Here is a 19,494-nt window from a genome sequence, read left to right on the forward strand (position 1 = left end):
AGGAGGGAAACAAGTATGTCCACTAATGACTCATGTGTTAATACCCTCCACTCAAGAGGATCATATGCAGTCTATATAAATAGTTAATACTCTGTGTTCCCCCTCATCTAGTTCCTCTCCTTCACCACCCTCTACACGTACAAGACAATCAAGGGCTCTAATGGGCCCTAGAGCTAAAGAATTACCCGGTAAAAGGAAAGCACAAAGCGCTCCTAAAGGTAGCCGCCAGAACGCGAAACTAGCAAGGAATAAAAACTCTGCTCATGGGTTGGGGTCACATTTAGAGAAAGTTATGGATCCAGGAAATAACACACCCAAGGCACAGGGAGGAAGTTTTCCTCTGGGACCTAGGCTAAGTACTAACCATGTAGGTATCGATCCTGACTTCGTGAGGCAAATGGAGGATAAGCTTAGGGCACTTATTGACCCAGTTATGGTGAAACTGGAATCACTAGACCATAGATTAAATGTTTTAGGAAGGCACTTACTTAAAGAGCGACCGATTGACAATAAGACACAACCCAATGACGAACGGCCCACCAATCTTCATAGCATCCCCCCCATTGGTCCGAGATGCCCCCCCTGTGGTCCCCATGGCGAATATAGTGGCTCCTCCTGTATGTAAACATTCTGGAGCAAAGCTAGGACCACGGGGTCCTGTAGGGAGACTACAGGGAGTGGGTATTAGTCCACCAAAGGAAGTGTCTCTCCATCTCCCTCCGGAGGCATGTCCCTACTCTGTTATTCTGGCGAACGTTCCAAAAATCACAAATGGAACAGAGGAGCATTGGTCCTCTCTTAAAAATAATGCACTTCATTTTTTAAACACTAAAACTGTGCTAGGGGATCACCTCTTTAAAGAATTCAAAATGGTGAGAAGGGTTGCCTGGGTAGGACAATCACGAAAGGATATGGAAGGTGATTGCGTAGTTTTGAGTTCCGGGTCCCCAGAAATGGTGAGGCATATTCTAAGGCAGGCAGGATCCTTTAGGATTCGCCCAGATTGCATCAACATTCTACCCTTGGGTTATTTTTATCAACCATGCACACACTCAGGAATTATTAGAGGAAGAAACCACTCATCCCAGGAAAGTCTTGCCAATAGTTTTCTCCCTTTGTGGAATAGATTTGAGGCCTTAAGCACGCTGGATCATAATGATTGACTGCCATGTAAACAAGATAAGAATCCTCCTGGATTAAGATCAGTTCAAGTACATGGAGAGTTATCATCCTCAGGTCATAGCTTACCTGAAGCGAACCCCTTTATTATAGTAAAAAATGTACCTTTGGGAAGACCTGTCAATAATAGCCTGCTTCAAGATCTTTCCAAAAATGGGCAAAGATCTCCTATTAGAGGGGTAGGTGATAGCGGGCACTATGGCCAGCAAAACATTGGTAATGCTCCTGATGTTACATCTTTGGTCTCATGGAATGTGGCTGGCCTTAGAAGCAAGGTAACATCACAAGACTGGCTGTCCTTTCTAGACAATAAAGACCTAGCATTATTTCAGGAAACTTGGTTGGTTGCACCAGAGTATAGTCCAGGTTACCTCGCCTTCTCCAAAACAGCGACTCCCAATCTGCGGGACAGACCCAAGGGGCGTTTAATAACCTGGGTTAGACAGGATAGCAGACACATAGTCAAGGAACTGGACACTAATAGCAATGATACCCTACTTATACAAACTCAGTGCCCTGAGTCCAAGACTCTTTTTATTTTTAATATTTACTCAAGGGGTATGCCGGGGGCTAAACCCTCGGTTACTATTGAACAGTTAGAAGCACTTCTTGACCTCTACAATGGAAAAGGTAACATTTTAGTAGCGGGAGATTTTAATTGTTGTTTTGAACCCCTCGATAGTAACAACATAGATTTTACTGTGGAAGAAGATCGTCCATGGGATATTCCACAGTTGTCGATACCGCCTATCAAAAAGTGGACGGAGGCAGCCCTCCAGCTTAAAGTTCTATGTGTAGAGCATGGGCTACGAGCGACTAATGGGAAAACAGTCTCTGACAAATTAGGGGCCTTTACTTTTAGTAATGGTATATGTAAGAGTCGTATCGATTACATCCTCACTAACAAAGAACATTGACCCAAAATTAGGGATATGAGGGTGGTTGAGAGAGTCGAAAGTGATCATGATCCACTGCTCTTAATCTTTCAGCCAATCACATCTAGTCACTGTGAGTCACCCCCTGATGGTGTTGACATTGTCCTCTCTAATGACACAAGAAGAATTAAATGGGCAAATTGTTTAGCGAGGGATGAAAATATTGTGGCAATGAGGGGATTGACAATACAGGCAACAATTGACCTCCAAGAATGTATTACTCAGGAGGATGTGGTGGCAAATGTCTTTCGGATCCATACTAAATTTTTTAACCAATTAAGGGATTTTTTTATAAAAAAAGGTTTCTACCAAACAGAAGAAGCCTGTTAAAAGGGAAGAACAGTGGTATGGGAAGCCATGTAGGGATGCGTATAAAGCCCTGGCAGAGGCAATTAAAACAAAAGATAGGGATATAATAAAGAATGCCCGTGCCCAATATAAAAAAGTCCAATAAGATGCCAAACGAGCTTCGGATGAGGAGTACTGGAGGGATCTGTATTCTGCCACCAAAGAACGCACAATGGCGACCTTCTGGTATATGGTTAAATGGGGGTGGGGGATCCAGAGGGGAGAACCAATTAACCATGTCCCGCCCAACCTCTGGGTTTCTCACTATGCGTTGCAGTTTGCCTCTTTGGAAACTGACAGCGGGATGGACGCAGAGCTCGTCCGCTCTAACAAGGATATCACCTCGTTACATTTTGAAAGGATTGAGGTTGAAAAAATATTGAAAGTTATCCCGAAGAGAAGAGCTCCAGGCATGGACCAAGTGCCAGCAGACCTATTTATGCACGATAAGGAGGTCTGGGCACCAAACATTCAAACCCTTGTAAATGGCATTGCCAAAGGCTCACCCATACCGACTACCTGGAAATGCGCCGAGATCATTCCGATCTTTAAAAAGGGGGAGCGCTCGGATCCAGGAAATTATAGGCCTATAAGTTTAATAGACTGTATTCAGAAGGTGATAGCAAGGCTTGTTTTGCAGAGAATCCAAGGGTGGATTGAGGAGGAAAAAATATTGTCACCTCTCCAAGCAGGGTTCCGCAATCATACAAGCACAATAGATCAAGTTGTTAGATTTGTTTAAATATATTGGCGTGTGGTATTGTTGGGGGGGGGGTCTCGCTCTTTGCGGCATTTGTCGACCTTAAGTCAGCCTTTGACTTGGTGCCAAAAGCAAAAATGTGGAATGTCTTTGTAGAACAGGGCATGCCACTAGATTTCTTGTCCTTCCTAATGAAATTACATGAGGAAAATGTTGCCCAAGTACGCTGGAACCAGCAAGGGAGTGTTACAGATAAGTTTCCGAAATCTAGGGGAGTACGCCAAGGGTGCGTACTGGCCACAACCCTTATCTCACTTTATATCAACAGGGCGATCATGTATTATGAGAACCATCCCACTGCTGCCCCCAAGCTGGATGGCAAATTGATCCCCCTCTTGATCTTTGCAGATGACACATTAATAATCTCCAAAACCCAACAAGGCCTTCAAAAGGCTATAGATTTATTTTAGGTATTCTGCAAGGACCATGGACTTTCCATTAACGTGAGCAAGACCAAGTTCATGGTCCTTAACAAGAATAGGGAGAGGGAGAGTGGCCATGAACGGGGTTCAGTTGGAACAGACCCAGGTTTTCTCGTACCTGGGGATAACCCTTGGCTCGAAACTAGAATGGAAACATCACACCACTCAGCTGGTTACAAACATGCCCAGTTAGCAGGTGCCCTAACAAAATAGTTATTTCTCTCCCACACTCGTCCTATTGCCCCAACACTTAAGATCTACGATGCAAAGGTTGGTTCTGCGGTCCTCTATGGGGCTGAATTGTGGGGGTACATCTACCTTGCTCCATTGACTAGTGCTCAAAATAAATTCTTAAGGGGCATAACGGGTCTACCTGTATCCACTCCCTTACGCCCCCTCTTTTACGATCTGGGATGTCAGCGCCTGGAGGATTTGGCTCGGTATAGACCGGTGGCATACTGGAGGAGATTGTGGGTCACGCCGGATCTCACCCAGTATGCGCGGGCATTCCTCGAAGTCAGAGACACAGACAGGGCCCACAAAATCCCATGGATGAGGGAGGCAAAGGCAACATACACCGCCATGGGACTAGGCAATTTGTGGGAAGACCCAATAACAAATATATTCCCGTCCAGGAAAGTATTTAAAGATTTGTATTGGAGCATGGTTTCCTTGAGAAGGTTTAGCAATTGCATTAGCACGTCTCTCACTGTTTTTTTTTTGGAATTAAAACATCTACCTGCCCTGGAGGGCTATTGGGATTACATTACCGTTCCTGGTGATAGAAAGAGGTACCACCAATTTAGGGTTGGGACCCTCCCTTTAAATTCCTTTACCAGCAAAGGGAACATTAGTTCCAAATCTAGCTGTCCCTTCTTCCCTACACAATGCGAAAGTATTGACCACATTTTATTTATCTGCCCAGAGTATAAAGCACCAAGGCAGATGTGGTTAAAGCCAATATGCTTGCAGATGGGTCTCACCACTGGCTGTGAGTCCCTGAGAGTTCTTAAAACTAATAGCTCCCAGTCCATGGTCATTGCTGTTGCAAAGTTTTTACATTGGATGAGGATAATACGTGCACGCAAATTAAGTCCACAATGATCTTTTACTTGCTGTCAGAAACAAATATGGGATATTAATATTATATGGACCTTCTGCCTTGTTTGTTCTTTTAATCCTTTTATAGCGATCAATTCTGTATATAAATAATGTTAAAATGATTATTTTTAGTACAATTTTTGCACATAAATTCTTTTTTTAAAAGATGGATGGATCGACTTAACTACCATTTTCTCCTGATGTTCTTTAGTGTGATGTAACTGTGTAAATGTAATGTATTGTTACTGGTTTTAACTTGTTATTTGTAAGTCAAAGAATGTCTTTTAAGATGTAAAAATCGAAATAAAGACTTTATGAATGAATGACAACTTTATAGTTTGTGGAATGATAAGTATGGGGAGGATTTCACAGAGAAAAGAGCACATTTCCATGTATGATATCTGTTAACAACAAAGAAGCCTGTAATCATGATTTACTGATGATGAGAATTTAGGATTTAAATTCTTTATTCTGCCCACGTTTTAATATAACGTGATGCCATTACCCTGCCCATCCTTTCCCATAAAAATTGAGCAATTTTTTCAGGGTTGTGCAACTTCAGATATAGATTCTCTACTTCCATTAAAACCTTCCAATAAGCTTCTGAGAGCGTAAAATACTATGTCAAATGTATTGCTTGATGTAGGCCAAGGGAGTATACCGCTTTGTAGACTTGGAACCAAAGAGCCCTATTCACAAATGTAAACTTAGACCTGAAGTTTAACTTTAGACCTGAAGCCTAAATTTAGACCTAAAGTCTAACTTTAGACCTGAAGTCTAAGGGCCCGATTCACAAAGGTAAATTTAGACTTGAAGTCTAAGGGCCTGATTCACAAAGGTGAACTAGTTAGACGTTTGGTCTAAGTTAGACTTTTGGTCTAAACTTAGATCAAAAGTCTAACTTTACTATTAGTAAAATTAAACTTTAGGTCTCAATGTAGAATTCAGTCTAAACTTAGACTTTTGGTGTAAGTTTACCTTTGTGAATCGCGCCTTCTTACTTCAGATCTAAGTTTACCTTTGTGAATCAGGTCCGAAGTTTATATCTGAAGTCTAACTTTAGAACAGAAGTTTAAGTTTAGACCTGAAGTTTAAGTTTAGAACTGAAGTCTAAGTTTAGACTTCAGGTCTAAAATTAGACTTCAGTTCTAAACTTAGACTTCAGGTCTAAAAATAGACTTTAAATCTAAACTTAGATATCAGGTCCAAATTTAGACTTTAAATCTAAACTTAGACTTCTGGTGTAACCTTGAACTTCAGGTCTAAGTATACCTTTGTGAATCTTACCGAAATAGTCTAAACATAACCTGTGTGAACTGTGTTTGTGACTCTCAGTTTATGAAGTACATGTCTACCTAAGTTCTTCTGACAGCACATTTAGTATCTATTAGCCTTCATATGTGTTCTAAATTCTACACCCAAAGGCAAAACACATAATGATTATAAACTTTCCAATCAATTTTCAGAAGAAAAAATAAGATTAGATGTGACCTACCACGCTTTTGCTCAAAGCAAGGTTTCCCCACATGACAATTCCAGAGACTCCTAATGCAGCACTTTCGCCAACAGTATTCACAAGGTCCTCCTAGGAAGGAAATGCACTGACATTTAAAAAAATGGAAATGGCTATGTATCATTAAAGATTCAATCTATTCCAGAATCACATTGCCATCTGTTAGATCTACTGCTTTATAATTTACGAGATATAATGATGTTAATTTATCACACTACCAGATGTTTTGGTGCATCATAGTTTACTAGACATGTTTTCTTTATTTCAGGATTGTACTGTAGCATGTGCTGGTTTAGGTAGTCTAATTAGGGAGCAAGCACCAGACTCTTCTTTCTGTTTTTGCCTAGGAGGCAAGGATAAAAACCACTCCCTTCAGTGGCACAGCCTTTCTTAACATTTTTATTTATTTATTTATTTTTGCAATTTTTTATAGCACGGACATTGTCTGAAGGCGTAAGAGCACTTTATAACAGTAGCATGATACAAGGGTACAGCTAGTTAGAGTAATAATATTTACATTCAGACATATTATATCAGTAACTACGACCAGGACAAAAGAAGTCGTTGGACAGGGATGCACATGGTTCATGCATTAATTACGATGGTGGGGAGATACAATGAAGGTAGTTCGGCTCCTGGATAGAGTACTTAGATATGGTCGAGGGTGATTAACCCTGGTGTCTGTCAAATAGGAGGAACTTGAGGTCCATTTTGAAGGTGACTATGCAGGTTGTTAGTCAAATGCAGGGAGGTAAGGAGTTTCAGATTCTTGTAGCACTACTAGAGAATGACTGGCTCATGTACCATTCTCAACTGAAGGGGGGGGGGGTTCCAGGAGTAGGATTGGGCATTTCTGGAACCCCTATTTGGTCCTGAGATAGGAGGGTGAAGAGGAGTGCAGAGATCTCTTGTTAATGCAGGCTGTTTTGAATTGGGCTGGAGTTTGAATGGGAAGGTATTGGAGGTCAGCAGAGCAGGGAAAATGTGGTCACATTTCTTGAGACCCAGTACAAAGCGTGCTGCTGCTTTTAGAGTTGCTCTCAGTGGGCCTGGATGAACTCTGGGAACGCCTGATGTAAGGGTGATTCAGTGGTCTAGTCTGGAGAGGATGAGAGACTGCACCACTATTGGGAGTTCTTGTTACAGGATCAGATGTCTGATGCCCCATAGCTGCTTGATTTGGTGTCATGTGCTTTTGGCCATGACTGAGATGTGGTTTGGGAGATTTAGATGATTGTCAAGGGTGGTACATAGGGACCTAGCACTCTGGACAATGTCAGGGCAGCCATCCAGTATGAGAAAGTTGGCAATCTATTCCTGAACTGGACTTTTTGCTTTCAGGAGGTAAGATCAAAATAATTTGTTTTTGTTTGAATTAGGTTTTAGGTGCTGGTTAGACATCAAGAACCAAATCTTTAGGAGCATGATTGAAAGGAGGGCAAGGTCTTCGGGGAAGTAATTTTCATGTATATTTGAGTGTCGTCAGCATAGAGGTGGAAAAGAATCCCAGGGTTTCTGAGAATCACACATAGTGGTTCCTGGTACAGGTTAAAGAGGGTTGGGGAGAGGCTCAAGCTTTGAAGGACACCTAATGTACATTGACTGGGCTTGAGAACGTGTTGCCCATTTTCACAATTTAGGAGCGGTTGGTTAGGTAAGAGGAGAACCAATTGAGGACTGTGCCTCCACAGCCCCTGCATTGTTCAAGAGTTCGAAGGAGGTCCAAAAGGTTGACAGTGTCAAATGCAGCAGACCGGTCCAGGATGACCAAGAGACAGGAGTTCCCAGAGTCAAGAATTCCAAGGGAGTTGGTGACTATTTCTAGGATTGCAGTTTATGTACTGTGTCCCTGATAGAAACCAGATTGGAGAGACTCTATGAGGTTGTTTGTTTGAATGTGTGAAGTGATCTGGGAAGAAATGCAATATTCATTCACTTTGGCTAAAAATGGAAGTGTGGAGACTGGGCAGTAGTTGTTCATGCTCTCTGAGTCAAGAGATTGTGTTGTCAAGAGAGGAGGGTCTTGACCCAATTTTAGCCTTTCTGGAAATTGGCCCTGTTGAAGAGAGGAGTTGACCATGTTGGTCCATAGGGGGAGTAGGTGTGTGGTAGGAGATTTGATGATAGACCCAGGAATGGTGTCCTGAAGGTGGTTCGAGGGTTTAACTTTGCAGATTGTTCGCTTTAAGGCTCATTCAGAAATATGGGAGAAAGAAGACCATGACTCGATTGCCTTGCAATCTAGAGTCTCATTTTCTACAGGTTCATTGGTGTGTAACGAGGTATGGATGTCTCTGACTTTTTAGTCAAATAAATCCACAAATTTGATGCAGTGGGTCCCTGATGGCTCAAGAGCTGAAGTTGTGGAGGGGTTTGTAGCTTGTGCTAGAACCTCGAATGGGTGCTTTGGCCTGTTCTTTGCAGAATTCACAAGTGCTCTGAAGTGAGAGGATTTGGCTCTAAAGATTCAGTCTTTATGCTATTTTCGCACTAAGAGAAGCTTATTCATAATCAGGTGAGAGGGAGCTAATCTCCATTCTTTGTTGCTCTTTCTGATAAGCTTTCTTTCTTCATAGAGTTCTTTTGAGAACCAGGGGTTGGAGGGATTTGGTCTAGATATTTTGCACTATAGTGGTGCAAATTTGTCGATCAGAGATCCTTTGCAGGAGTTGTATTTGTCGGTGGCCTCATTAATATTATGGTGGGGTGTAATCGAGATTAGGGAAGGAAAGGGCATGGTGGCCAAGGCTTCAATGTCGAGGTTGGATGTGTCCCTGAACCATATTTTCTCTTTCTTGGGTTTTGGTATAAGAGCCGGAGATGGAGAATGGGATCTGCATGTGATCAGACCAGTTGACAGGAATGGGGTCATATGACTGTAGATTGGATGAATTGGAGATTATTAGATCAAGGATGGCACCTTTGAGGTATGACGATTTAAGGCAGTGTTGTCAGAGATTGATGTCTTTGAGAAAGGCTGTAAAGGTGTCCACCAAGCTGTTACAACCAATTCCCCGGTGGATGTTGAAGTCTCCAAGGAAGATCCTGTTGTTTGAGCCTATCAATTGAGAGGTGAAGAGATCCATACATTCCTCGATAAAGGAATTGTTATTCTCCAATAAATGGTAAATCACATTCAGTCTGATGTTGGAGGTGGTGGATGTGGGTATTTCCAATGACATACATTCCAAAGATTGAAACTGAGGCATTTGAAGGATCCTGTATCTCAGTGCATTTGTGTGAATTAGGGTAAGACCGCAGACTCATCTGTCTTCCCGGTCTCTGTGTAAGATGAAGTATTTGGGAGCAAGTAGAAGGTCTTAAGCGGGATTTGATGTGTCTTTGAGCCAAGTTTGGGTGAGGTCAGGATATTAAGGTTATGGTCCAGGATCGAGGTCAATGTCTCTGGACTGCAGATTGACAATTGTGTAGCATGCAGTTCAGGGAATAGCTGTTGACTTTCTGGCCAGACTGTTCAGGGGGAGGTTGGGATTTGTATCAAGTTAAAAGGGTGTGAACGTACACCGGGATTGTTTGTTAGAGTGCCAGCAGTCTGAGATAATGGTGGAGATCAGGTCACCCACTGAGGTAATAGAGGATTGGGGATGGAACTTGAAGCTGCATAACTCTCTAGGAGATTGAATAGTTCTGAGATGTCTATAGGGGATTGTGTCTGTTTGGGTCTGGGTAGAAAAATGTGGAGGGACAGAGGGGATAAAGGAGGGAGCAGCAACGGAGAATAGGAAGATGCTTTAATAGGAAAGAGCCAATGAGAGGATGTCGATTCTTCAAAAGAGGTACGAGAATGAGGAAAGGAGCTTGTTGAGCAGAGGCCAGTTATGTTCATCATTTATGATTGGGAGAGATGTGGGTTGTTGGAATCTGGTATTAGGATAAGTTATGGCAGTAAAGGATGAGGGAGGGGAGGGGAGGCTTTTTGTCGACTGTGGGGCAGAGCGGGGGTGACCATAAGGGGAGATACTGGTGTGTGGGAGTTTGGAGATGGGTGGTGCGGAGATGGTCTGAGGGAGGTGTGTTCATGGTTTAGTGTTGGCAGTGAGCAATGGGTTGAGGGGAGCATATCGGACTGCAGGAGAGTGTGGGAAGAGAGGATTTGTCTGGGTGGACCATAAGGGGAAGGGTGTGGGTGTTAGAGATGACTGGGCAGGGGGAGCGTGGAAGATCATTGGAGGGCTTATGGAGGGATAAATAAGGTCAACTGTGGACAGGATTGTGTTGTTGGCATGAAACATGATTTCCATTATTGTAGATGGAAATAGCAAGGTTCCCTGTGAAGCTGAAGGGAGAAAAGCATTTCAGTTTTTGACCAAAGGGTTGAGAGCGAAAGGAGGATGGGAGGATGGGAGAAAATTACACAGGGACCTGATTCATACGTCAGTGTTTTGAGTGAAGAGAAGGAGGTTGGTTTTGAGGGGGCCTTTGCGTTGGCAATGATATTGGTCTACAAAGAGGGGTTCTAGGTGGTCTCTCTATATTTCAGTTTTTTCTTTGTGTATTTGGAAAGAATAGGGGGGCATTTGATCCTAAAAGCATTGGTGGCAGATGTGGATAGGAGTGATAGTGGGGGCCCAAGGTTCTCTCCACCATGTTGGGTGGTGGTACGAGATGGAGCATAAAAGGAATGATTTAGAAAACCAATGCTAAGGTTTTGGTGTCCTCACTGGGATCGTACCTTGATAGCACCTCTTGCTGGTCCAAGATGGGACAAGTAATCGGTAGGGCAAGCGGAGGGTAGCTGTCTCTCCCAGCCTTCCCATGAAGGATCCTGACATGCTCAATTTATAGCTATGCTCCCATGTTTTGGCCAAAAGATGGCAGAGGCAGGCAGGGAGAGATTGCAGTTGGGTGTTGGGTGCCCCTCAGAAGGTTTAGCAGGATTTGGGCTGCCTCAGCAGTAACTGAACCTCCGCCTCTCCAGCTGTGCTCTCCGTTGTAGGGCGTGGGGGTAAAAAGAGGGAAGGCTCTCCTCCAGGCCTCCCCAAGAAGGCTCATGCAACTATTTTCTCCCAAGGACAGCCGAGGCAGGCAGGGAGATAGTGCCATCGGGGGATGGGCGTCCCCTAGTAGGTTCAGTAGGATTTGGTCTTCTGCTGCACTAACTGAAGCCCTTGTGCCCTCTCCCCCAGCTGAACTCCCCGCTGTGTTGCTTATCCAGCCCGAGGAGTCATGGGAGCAGTCCCAGTTCCCTTACATTAGTCTTGTGGGGATAGTGAAGGGGTAGCACAGAAAGGGCACATCAGTAGTCCAGTTCACTTCCCCCAGGGCCATGATCCGCTGTCAGTGGCAATGAAGGAGCTGTCTCAGGAGTCCATGGTCATCAGATGTAAGGTCCGAGGATGACGCGAGATAAAAGCTCTATTTACTATCCATTTAGCATGGACATCTAAGAGAGCAGGGCACACTAAATGCATTGGCATGAGACCCCTACCATGCAACTGAAGCCAGCTGGGACAGTGATATCTGTTTCTTTTGAGGTTGGGACACTGGAGGCTCCTTCGGCGTAGCAGCTTTGTGCTCACAATGTATTCGAGTCTGCATTTGGGCCCAGGCAAACCGAGATTTGGTCAAGAGCATTGCCACATTAAAGGTGCTGTAGACTCCTGTTCCCTTCCAATTTCGGTGATCTCTTAAAATGGTGCCGCTGGAAGACTTGTTCCACAGGACCTAAATCTTCTGAGGTGCTGGTAGTTGAATGCCATTGAGGCCATGTTCTGTTAGCTCCGTCAGATACCGCCACTGCAGAGTCCGGTGCCAGCAACTCAAACACGGCAGCCCCAGTAAAGGATGGTACAAGTCGAAGAGGGCCCGTACAGATCAAAGCGGGCCGCATCAGGTTTATGGGCCGGCAATTCAGTCTCCCTTGGGCACCTGCGGCAGCAAATTCAGCAAGCGCCATAACGTGGTTAGCCGGCCAGCAGTACCAGACCACCTGCAGGTCAAGGGAGTCAGAGCCTTGCCAGTCTTTTGAGCGGGTCCTCCAGGCTCGTAGAGTCAGCACTAGGAGGCAGGCCACAGGTGTCACAACGCTGTTGCCATCTTGAACAAAAAGCCAACATGAACCCCAACCCAAGGGTAGCAGCCATTGGGACAACATTCCAGAACAAAAACTTGTTCTTTGATCTTTATATAGCAGATCAACAACATCATGATGGTACCACTAGAATTGAAAGACCCTAACATAAAACCCAATATAACTTTGTTTCCTTATTCATTGGGAGCTACAGCTAAACCAAAGTGACATGCAGCCGTTCAGTGTATTCTAGGTTGAACGGCTAAGGATGGATTGATAAGGAGACAGGTAGAAAGACTACAATAGAAAGGAATAGAACCAAAAGGGTGTTAGCAAAGGGGCATTTCTGGTGCACAAACACAAGAGTCATCTCTGATGTTACTTGACTGGATTGTAAACATGTCAGTAGCAATTTTCAATGCATCACAGACTGAGAGAACTAAGAGGTCTGCAAGATAATCAGGGGCATATTTACTAGGACATCGATAAATAAACGCAAAGCGTGCTTAGCGCTTGTTTATTTATCGCCGTCTATCGCTGAAATTTATCGCCCTGGTAACTCGTTATCTGGTTACTCCAGGGCGATATTCCAGGGAAATAGGCCAACATCGCTGGAAAAACCGCGATGTTCCACCCAAAACGGAGATAGCCTTAGTGAAACGACCTTGTGGTCGTATCACCATAATCCACTATAGTTGTAAGTGTTATTTATTGGTGCATAGTATTTATCATATATGGATTTTCTTTTTCTTTTCCATATATTCTGTATATTTATTCATATCATTCAAATTGTAAGTTATTATTAACTTTATTGTACGTATGATGAAATTCTCAAAATATCAATAAAAAATTATAACACAAAAATAAATAAATAAATACATAAAAAATGCTAAGTTACATCATTGTTGACATGAATCGTTAAATTTAAAGAACAATATTCTTCAAAGAACTGATGAGTACCACGATCCCCAAGGTTATATGTGAGATCATAAGCAATTAATTATGGGGCGCAAGATATACACTTGTTTGTGCGGTTTTATATATGTAATTTTAACCCTCACTACATGTATTGTATATATTGTATATACTGTATTTGCTGTGCCTAACAAGCAACCTGCAGTTATCTGAGTCCCGCAACACCCCCTCACTTTTGCCGCATTTTGGCACCTAGGAGTAAGTTTCAGCTTTTAACATACTCAGGACTATATGTCTTACTGTTGGTGGTTTTAAATCACACCTACAGAGATCACTAGACACCCATACCTGAAGCTACATTATAGCTCCCTCTAATCCACATTATGGGAGCACTACCACCGATCACTTTGAACCTTTTAGAATCACGCACATGCCCAGCGCATCTTGCCATGCGATAGCTCTAGGACCTCTGGGTGACTTTCATTCAGACAGCACTCTGCTGATCTCTGCCACTAACCTACTCAGGCTGACTCACTCTCACTTACTCCGAGCCATCTGCACCACAGCTCACTGTAGGTAAGTCATTCATTCACACACACATACCTCCTGGAAGGTCGACTGGGCTTCACCTATTCCTCAGCAGGACACTAGGTGGCACCAGCACATCGCTGTAGGGCCTCTTCATACACACCTTAGACATGTTTTAACACGCGACGTTCTCTTCGCCGTACTATTGAATTTGACTATACCTGTGCTACTTTTGCACCATGTGTATTGTATTCATTTTGTGTCTTCTTAATAATATTTTAGCCTAATTATGCTACTATATAGTTGAGCTTTTGCGACGCTACAATAATAACAGTCTGTCAACCATGTCAGTCACTCCGTTGCTTTACGGTCACTACTTATGTCAGATCTCATGAATGACTGGTCGAGTTTACAGCACTCATGTCAGCCACGCCAATATTGCCTTACTGTCAATTGAAATGTAAAAGTCACTTGCCAAGCCTAGAAATACATGTAACTACATACAGCCTGTCATTTACTGCAGCATGTTAAGTGAACAAGACCGCAGGCTTGTGTTCGAAACGTGTCTTCTTGCCATGCTTGTTAAATAAAGAATTTCTATTCATACTCAGCAGACCTTTAACCCTTTCGCTGCTAGGCCTTTTCCCCCATCTGCTAAACCTTTTTGGCTATTTGGGGTAGTTCACACTTAGGCCCCTGTAACTTTTTGACCACATAAGGTATCCACGCCAAATTTGTGTCCTTTTTTACCAACATCATTGGAATTCTAAAGATACCCAGGGTTTGTGGATTTCCCTGGAGGAGACCCAGAAATTAGCCAAAATACAGCAGCATTTAGTTTTTTTGGGGAATAATGCGAAAAAGGGGCTACAGATGAAAGCGTCTTTTTGTTCCCTGCAAAGGGTATAAAAAAGGGGTTCTGGTGCTGAAATCACCATCTTCCCAGCTTTCAGGGACAAGCAAACCTTTGTCAGAAAACCACAATTTTTCACGCAGTTTTGCCATTTTTCTAGGACATTGTTTATTTTTGCTATTTTTTGTGCTTTCAACCTCCTTCCACTTAATGGTATAAATGGTTATGAAAGCAATAATGGATCCAGGAAAGCTATACATTTTGGAAACGTAGACAAAATTCTGAATTCAGCAAGGGGTCATTTGTGTAGACCCTTCAAGGTTTCTTTATAGAAACTAACAGTTAAATATAGGAAAAATTGAAAATTCGTTAAAAAAAACAGCCTTTTGTATCAACATTTTCACATGTAACTTCTTCTAATTATGACAACTCTTTTAAAGCAATATACCGTTACATCCCCTTGACCTTACTGGTTGTGGGGTATATAGGACTTGTAGGTTCACCAAGAACCCCACGAACCCAGAGCCAAAAACTAAGCAGCGACTTGCAATGGTTTTTTATTATGTACCGGGTATATAGCAATTATTCTTGGAAAATGTATACATGGAAAAATCGGTATGAAAGACACTTATGAGAACAAAATATAGAGTTTAGAAACAGTAGAAATTTGCACATTTCCGAAATTGGGAATACTCATATTAGCATGAGCATTATCGATCATTTTTCAAAATTACTTATTTTTTACACATTGTCTTTCATTTGCAAGGCAGAAATGCATCAAAAGTCAATAGGTAATAACAGTTGCTTTACAAATCTGAATTACCCTAAGTCTCCCGATAACAATGGTACCTCACTTGTGTGGGTAGGCTTAGTGCCCACGATAGGAAACGGTTCACAACCCAACGTGAACACACCACATTTTCACAATGAAAAATACCCTGTTTTTGCAAAGTACCTAGCTGTAGTTTTTTAACCCTAGCTCTGCCGGCACCTAGGGAAACCTAGCAAACCTATATATTTTTAAAAACTAGACACGCAGGGGAATCCAGGATGGTATGACTTGACTGCCTTTCACCATGTTCTGTTACCCAGAATTCATTGCAAAGTTAAACAATAGTTAAAAAACACATTGTCCTCACATTTCTGTGGTGGAAAGTTCTGGAATCTGCTTGGATCCACAAATTTCCATGCACCCCGCGTTCCCCAAAGTCTTCTGAGAAAAATGGTTCCTCACTTGTGTGGGTAGGCCTAGTGCCCGTAACAGGAAACGGCGCAAAATGCAATGTTGACGTACCACAATTTCACAGTGAAAAATGACCCTATTTTGGCAAAGTGCCTAGCTGTAGTTTTTTAACCCTAGCTCTGCCGGCACCTAGGGAAATCTAGCAACTCTATACATTTTTTAAAACTAGGTAACCAGGGGTATACAGGATGGGGCGACTTGACTGTCTCTCACCAGGTTCTGTTACCCAGAATCCCTTGCAAACCTAAAGAATTGTCAAACAAAAACCACATTTTCCTCATATTTTTGTGTGCAGAAAGTTCAGGAATCTGTGTGTATCCACAAAGTTCCACTCACCCCGCGTTACCAAAAGTCTTCTGAGAAAAATGGTACCTCACTTGCATGGGTGGGTCAAGGACTCGTGACAGGCAAGGGCCCAAAACCTATTGAGGCAACATCAAAAGTACCTATCACAAACCAACCTGGTTTTGCAAGGGGGATCCAATGAGTTTTTGGGCCTGGGCTCGGCAACCATCTATGGAAACCTACCAAACCCACACATTTCTGGAAACTAGACACCTGGAGGAGTCCAGCGAGGTATGGCTTGCATGGGTCCACTAATGTTTTCCTACCCACAATCCCCTGCAAACCTCAAATTTGGAAGAAAAAATGACTTTTTTCTGGAATTTCTGTGTGGGAAAGTTCTGGAATCTACCTGGATCCACAACTTTCGTCGCACCCACTGTTCCCGAAGGTCCCTCGATAAAAATTATACCTCACTCGCATGGGTGGGTCAAGTACCCACAAAAGGCAAGGGCCCAAAACTATCGAGGCCACATCAAAATGATATCACAAATTCTTTAAACAAAGGGTCCTGGGGAAAATATTTAAAGACCAGACAGTGTCCTATCCCCACACTAAACCTTAAAAAACAACTAAAGAAACTGCTGGTCTAAGAACAGAAAAATAAGGACAGCAAAAAGCTAATATGTCTAGGTCAGAAAGATAACTGTTCACAGCAAGAATAAAATCCCATCAGCCCACCGTGGTGGCAAATCTCATCATCTGGGATTACCTCTTGATTGCAAATCCTAGTGCAACCAAAGGTAAACATCAGAAGGGAACATCAAGATGTATTTATCAGTGGCCAGGTTTGACTTTGCTCAAATCCCAGAGAATGGTAAGACGGGGCCAAAAACTCTTGGGACCTGCCTTGCAAAACCAGGTTGTTTTGTGATAGGTAATTTTGATGTCGACTCAATAGGTTTTGGGCCCTTGACTGCCACAGGCACTAGGTATATCCATGCAAGTGAGGTACCAGTTTTCTTGGAAGACTTTGGGGAACGCGGGTGGGTGAAATTTCGTGTACCAACGCAGATTCCAGAACTTTCCTCCACAGAAATTTGAAGAACATGTGTTTTTTTGGACACATTTTTAGGTTTGCAAGGGATTCTGAGTAACATAACCTGGTGAGAGCCAGTCAAGTCACCCCATCGTGGATTCCCCTGGCTGTCTAGTTTTTAAAAATGTATGGGGTTGCTAGGTTTCCCTAGGTGCCAGCAGAGCTAGGGTTCAAAATCTACAGCTAGGCACTTTGCAAAAACGAGTCAGTTTTCACTGTGAAAATGTGGTGTGTCCACGTTGCGTTTTGGGCCGTTTCCTGTCGCGGGCACTAAGCCTACCCTCGCAAGTGAGGTACCATTTTTCTCTGAAGACTTTGGAGAACACGGGGTGGGTGGAATTTTGTGGAAAAGGCAAAGGAACTGAACCTCGTTAAAAAAACAAAGGAAATGATCCCCACAATGATAACCAGAAATTATCTAAATAGATCATTGACCTATCAGAGTATGTGAAACAGTCAATCAGCACTATGAAAGGCAGATTAGAAAAAATTGAACTAGGCCTGGAGAAAGTTGTAAGAAATCAGAACCTAATAATGCATAAGGAGAATACTTGTGAAAAGGACTCTTTGTGCCTGTTAAAAGTAACACAAGGCGAAAAACCAAATTCCCTCTCAGCATTTGACAATAAAAGATAAGGGTGGGTCAGAAATGCATACAGGGACGAAACACGAATGTGAACAACTAATAAAAACTCAACTTATCAAGTCTGATATATATGATATACCGTGCATCCGACCCAGTCTAAATTTACCTCCGGCAGCTACCCATTTTACTGTGATTTTAGCAAACAACCCTGCCTCCCTTCCAGGGGAAGAGGAGTCATGGGTATCATTACGGAACAAAGCAATTCACTTTTTAGGGAATGGAACTGGACTGACTAGGGAAATGTTCAAGGAATTTAAAAATAGTTAGACGTGTTCCGTGGGTTGGTAATAGTATTAAAAGTTTTAAGGGAGACTGCAGTGTTCTTTTTTTTGGTGTTCCCTCTCTGGTAAGGGACATTTTACTTATAGCCAGGGACAGAAACATATTTGACTCAGATATAAATGTTCTGCCTTTGGGCTACTTTTATCAGCCAAGATTTTTTACCCGACAAGAGGGAACACAACCTCTTACCCAGCCAATCGGCTATCCCTCTTATAATCTGGAGTGGGCTAATAGATTTGGGCCGCTCCAATCTTCGGACGCAAATGACTGACTATCTAGTCCAACAGAACAGAGTAATACAGTAAAGGATGTGAATAAAAGTTTAGTCAACATAGTTAGTAATAATTCTCTGAGTACGGATTTGATGCTCAACAGGACCAAAGAGAGAGAAGACCTCCGGCTTGACTCTGCGATTAGAGATATTTTAAATAAAAGTATTCCGAGTGTTCCCATACAGTCCGAGCAATCTAGTCCACCATTAAGCTATCAGACAGAATCTGCCCGTGGATTAAATTCCTTTAAAAAAGTAAGGGGCCGCAATGTCAAAAATACATGTTGTGCATTTAAAAGCACAACGTGACAGGCACCGCGCGGTGCCTGCCACGTTGTCCTTTTAAATGCAGAGGGGTACCAGAGGTACCCCCCATGTGTACCCCCCACCCACCCCAGAGTCCTTGGGGGCCCACAACGGGCCCCCAAAGTAGACTCTGCATGCCTTTCCGTGGCAGCGGGCATTGGGGAATGCCCATGGTAATATGGCTGGCAGTGTTTGATAGACACCGCCAACATATAAACCCTTTTCTGCCACGGTCGCAAGGTGACCGGGGCAGAAAAGACCCCCCAGCCATACTAATATGGCGGGGGGTCATTCAGGCTAGGATGGCGGGCGGACCGCCCGCCATCCTAATGGGCCCCTAAGTGTTCTATTTTGGAACATAGCAGGTTTACGTTACTAAGTTAATAACCTAGCATGGTTTGAGTTTATTGATAAATTTGACATCCTGTGTTTACAGGAGACCTGGGTTATAGACAAAATCCATATAAATGGATTTGAGACCTACCATAACCTGGCAATTCACTCAATTCAAGGGAGGCCAAAAGGAGGGATATGTGTGTATATCTCTAATTTGCTGAGTGTTTTTAAGATTACAACAATAAAATCTGGTAACTGTTATCAAATAATACTGATTTTTCTAGACTCTAGATACACTTTGGCTGTCGTTATTTTTCATAATAATGCAGAAAAGAGTCAATTGGGCCCCATTTTAGAACAACTAAGCAAGGATTGAGGCAATTTAAGGGCAAATACAAGATCAGAAATGATTATTGTTTGGGGAGGGGATTTTTAACGTTAATT

At 43.0% G+C, this 19,494-nt stretch overlaps 1 pseudogene; it reads right to left on the reverse strand.

The window, feature by feature from the left end:
- LOC147750537 (hyaluronidase pseudogene) overlaps positions 1–19,494 on the reverse strand; it is a 461,267-nt pseudogene that overhangs the window by 103,270 nt on the left and 338,503 nt on the right.

The sequence above is a fragment of the Lissotriton vulgaris genome, chromosome 1_1 (assembly GCF_964263255.1).
Source record: "Lissotriton vulgaris chromosome 1_1, aLisVul1.2, whole genome shotgun sequence".
Taxonomy (NCBI): Eukaryota; Metazoa; Chordata; class Amphibia; order Caudata; family Salamandridae; genus Lissotriton; species Lissotriton vulgaris.